This window comes from Gavialis gangeticus, unplaced genomic scaffold (assembly GCF_001723915.1).
Source record: "Gavialis gangeticus isolate Ggan-Ray unplaced genomic scaffold, GavGan_comp1, whole genome shotgun sequence".
In the NCBI taxonomy this organism is placed as follows: domain Eukaryota; kingdom Metazoa; phylum Chordata; order Crocodylia; family Gavialidae; genus Gavialis; species Gavialis gangeticus.
This window is the reverse complement of record NW_017729032.1, coordinates 110,498,538-110,503,527: the sequence shown is the minus strand read 5'-3', so window position 1 is coordinate 110,503,527 and position 4,990 is coordinate 110,498,538.

The window sequence follows — 4,990 nt, the reverse complement described above, 5'->3', positions numbered from 1 at the left end:
TACTTAGCAATAAATAACTTTTATAGTCAAACTGGGGGTAATTTCGTATATTTTGCTTCTTTACTTCTCTTTTCCCCACTTGCTCTGCAGCAACGCCCCTCTTACCTAAGCTAAAGATCCCTGTGAAGCCCAGAAATACTGTGGGGTCTGCTCATCAAGAGGCTAAGAGATTGGGACACGCTGAGTTTGAAATACATAAGGGGATCAGCTTGTACAGGCTGATTGACCCAGTTTGGCTCAGACGTGCCCTAATGAACTGAAAGCTGGCCCATGAGAGTGTCATCTGGATACCCAGCCAGATTCAGAGGTATTCTGTTTAATTGTGTGCTTGTGTCTGACTGTAGTTTATTGTTGCTCTGATGAACTGATTCTTGGCATATGAGGGTGTCAACCTGTCCATGCTGATCAACCCAGCCAGGTCAGGCGTGTCGCGTTAATCTGTGTGTGTTTGTGTGTATGACTGATTTGGGGACTGGAGGAACCCAGCCCCACTGAACTGAGTCCTCCAAGATAGCTCCATTAGGGGTAAGGGCTTGCAGAAGGGAGAGATACAGCTTCATATAGAAACACTATTAACACAAGCAGCACATTGATAGAATTACCAAGACCCTAGCCCTAATAAATGAGTACACCCCAAAGTAGCGGGCAAATCTGGTAACACTGTCGTCTTTTGATTTATTTCACTGTCAAGGTTAAAACAAGAAGGGAAAAAAAAACAACCCTCGAATGGAGAACCTCTTCTTTTCAAAACTAATTTAGCAATAGTGACTATTAAACCAAATTTAAGTTTTGATTGACAATATTGACACATCATTGAAGCTTGTTCCATTGAAAAGGTCAAGAAAAAAGCTATTTGCTGTTTGAAAATAAATAGAAATAATCAGACTTCAAGAAAGAAGCTTCCCACTACATTTTAGATGATTCTAACCCCTGTCATGTACAAACTCAAAAATTTAGATTAGGTATGAAGAAGATAACGTCAATGAAGTATTATGGAGTAGGGATGATGTTCTGATCAACAGGAATGTCCAAAGAGAGGGTTTTCACAGAACGTAAGTCAACATTTATGGCAAAGAATGCAAAAGCAACAGCAAAACTCCTTTGAGTGGCTTTGCAGCTACTCATTGGGGTGCCCATCTTTCCCTGTCTTCTTCACATTAGGAAACACTGGCTTGAGGTTGTGTTTTAGTTTTCGTAAATATTTAATGCTTTTGTTGGTATCTATCTTTTATTCTAAATACTGTAATTGCTATTTTATGTATTTAGACTTGTGAAGATATCTGACCAGTAATTAATTTCAGTGGTTTTCAGACTTCTGATAGCCTTTGTACATGGTACAAAATTGGCCTTTGAAGTGGCTTAAATGCCCTTTTGCACTGATTTAATGCCGTTGCTGTTTGTATGCTTGGTGGTGTATTCCACTTTAACAGTGTTGCTGTTTGCATGTTTGGCAGTGGATTCCACTTGAAATGACTTTGTTACATAGCAAGATAAAACACCTCCAAGGCATTTTAGTTTGCTATCTAACAAAGTGCAACAGTACATGGGGCACTGGAAGCCGATGTGCTTGGGGCTTGATGGGCTTCCAGCACCCCATGAACCATCACTGCTATCTTCTTCCACCACCAGCACATCAGCACACCCAGCCACCATCCTGCTGCCTTACAGCTCTTTTCCAGGGGCAAGCCAGCCATTCTTGGGCAGTCCCAGGCAGCAGGAAGGTGGCAGGGATGATGCAGGGGTGCTGGAGCTTACCTGCCTCTCCTGCGGTGCAGGGTGGGGTCTGCCACTAGGTCATGCAACCCGCTTAGCTGTGGGGGATCTTGGTGCTTTCCTACATGGTGGTGGGGCCCTCCAGAAGGTGCCCACCATCTGGCAGCAAGCCCAAGTGGTTCTGGGGCTGCCACTGCCACAGAGAGAAGCCCCAGGCCCCCACAGCTCAGGGGCTGTGCGACCCAGCAGCAGCGGTGCAGGTAGGCTCCACTGAAGGAAAAACAAACAAACAACAAGGAGCCTGCTTTTTTTCTCTTCTCTCCAGATCCTGCCTGTCTGTCTGAGCTGCACAGGGGCCGAGAGCTTGTCTCCGCAGCTTTGTGGGGAGCAGTGCTTCCCTTTGCAGCTGCAGGGCCCCCTGGGACTATCCAAGTCCAGTGCCAGTGGATGGGTGTCACCTGGTGTGGGGGGGTGCCTCTGTGGAAGGAAGCACCAGCCCCTCTGCAGCCAGGAAGAGAAGCACCACTTGGCCAAATGGCAGCTCGCTCCCTCCCTCCCCTGCCTCCACCAGCAGAGAGGCAGGTAAGGAATTTGTCCCCCACCTTTGTGTACATGCCATGGAGGTTTAATTCTCCCTACAGTGAAATAGTGGAAATGGTGGGTTTTAAAAACCCACCATTTCAATAGGGAGACCTAAACTGAATTAAACAGCTGTGGTGTGTACAAGCACCTCTAAAGTCAGAAAGTTTCATATTACTTCCTCTGCTGCATCTGGTTACAGCACTGATCCAGGAACCAAAATTGACAGCACTGGTTACCATAATTACTTGATATGCTGTAAATTACGTAGTTACCATTTGCTTCAAGAAACAGGCACATACTCTTGTTCAATCTGTAGTGCGAACCCCGCCCCCCCCAGTCATTTATAGCACCTGGTTACAGCACTGGTTCAAAAAGGGCACAATTTTAGGCCCTCCTCAAACACAGGGATTCAAACCATTACATTTATTCACTTTCTAATCTAGTGTGTTAAACACTAGGCTGTAGATTAGTGTGGTGGTGGAGTTTAGGATGTCACCTTGTACCCCTATTTAATCACTTAATGGACTGTCAGTGTCCTGACTTTCCCGCCTGCCATGTTTTGGATGTTATAATTATATTCAGATTTTTTGATGTCATTAGTCAGGAGGGTTGCTATGTCTTATCTTTTTTTTGGTCGATCGTTCATTCTAATTATGTCTCTGTTAGGGGTTCATGGCCACTATGGGTAAATTATCTCACTTGCTTTTCAGATATTTGCATGAACTCAAAGATATAGATAAATACAGCCAGATTCAGATCAAAACTTGTCTTTATTTTTATCTTTTAATGCTCTGTACAATTTTTCTTCACTTCCTTCACTTTCTCACAGAAATGGTCTTTCGCACGTTTTGTTTTTTTTTGGTTTTGTGTTTTTTTTGGGGGGGTGGGGGTTGTCTTCTTTAACCTTATCTCTAATATCAATTCTGGTAACTCTACTTATATAAAGTCCTTATGCAATAACTATCAACTAGGCTAGACAGAACCTAGTATTAATGAGCAAAGTCTTCTTCTATCTTGTCCATCTGTTTTCCTATTTTTTTGTTCTGGGCTTCTATCTTCAAACCCTACTATTCACACTTCCTTCTTCAGGATGAAAAATGAGCCTACCTTTTACCTTGGGCTCAAGTGATGTTTTGAATTCTCTTGGTGTCCACTTGGGCACTGTCTCCCAGACTAAGAGATTAGTTTAAACTTCTTTTCTTTATTTACTTTTTGCAGGTCCACAGTGTCTGATGCATCCCGCAGTTTAACTCCTCAGGGTCCACCCCTCACCCTGGAGCTCCATTTTCCCCCAGCACTACAGGGAGTCTTAAGGTAAGTTTCTGATCTCCTGGGAATCCTCTTCCTTTATCTTTTTTCACTTTTTGTGGGCTCCCTTTTTTGCTGGAGTTTCCGGTTTGTCCCGTAAAGCAGGAAAAAGAACACTACTGAGTGCACCAACTCTCTCACCTGGGTGCACAGTCAGGCTTCTTATTGCTTTCCTTCAATGTAGCTCTATGACTTCTTGCATTCTTGGCACAGTTTCAAGAAGGAAAACAGAAGATCACATGTCTACCTTGACTGTTGGGGAGTAGCTAATGTAGGTTGAAATTCCTTCCGGATGAGGAGCTCCCAGACCCCAAATTTCCCAGTCCTGGGTGAATTCTTTAACCTTGAGGCTATTATGAAAACAATTAATGCAACTACCACTGCTGCATGTGCTTCTGAAAGAAGGTGACTGTGACCACTGCGATTCATAGCAAACTCAATGCTGTTGGTGTAAACCATTGACTTGAACCATTCCATTAGTTTGAACATTGTTTTGAACCATTCCTAGCAGATCTGGTTTCTCTGTCATCTACATCAGAGTTGGTGCAGTGTTACACCTAAATTCTGAGGCTGAATGTAGCTTAGTTGGGTTTAAATGCCTGTCTGCTAAAGTAGTGTACCTCTGCATGTGAGTAGGAGCCAAAGTTTAGGTGATAACTTTGTAATAAAAAATGTAGGCACTCAGAATGGATGATTTACTGATAGAGGCCTTCCTGGATTGCTTTATTTTGGACCTAGAATTCACCTAAATACTACTTTAAGTGCTAAAAGTACCTATTTAGAAATTGCTATTAATGGTCATTGGAATTTTTGGTATTCTTACTACTGTTCACACAACTTCTCCATTTTTTAATTTAATTTCTATGAAATTCATTCTTACTAACTTCATACTCCACCCTCACTTTTCTTCTGAGTCACCAGCCAACTCAAGGTTGCATGGGAATAATTTGGGATAATGCAAAATAGCAATAATTGATGCAAGTAATACTTACTGGGTGCATCCACATGTGTAATTAATGTGAAACAATAAACTCTGGAGCAGTTTAAGACAAAATAAACTGCTCCCAGGCACAGCATCTACACATGCACCCAGGGCAGCAGCAATTTGAGCTGGGGAAGAGCAGGCGCTGGCTGACTGGGTTGACTGGGTTCAATTTATGCCCTCAGTCAATGTCTGCACTTGAGTTTCAGTTCACTTAATTACTCTACCAGAAGATAGTAGTCTTACTGTAGTACTAGGGATACTATTATCTTATAGTGGACTTAATGTACTGTGCCCTGTTACCAGGACACATGTAGATGGTGACACAGTGCTGCACAGCTAATTCGTCAATTATGCAGTAAAGTGCATGTGTAGATGCACCCACCCTTTTTTTAACAGTCCTTC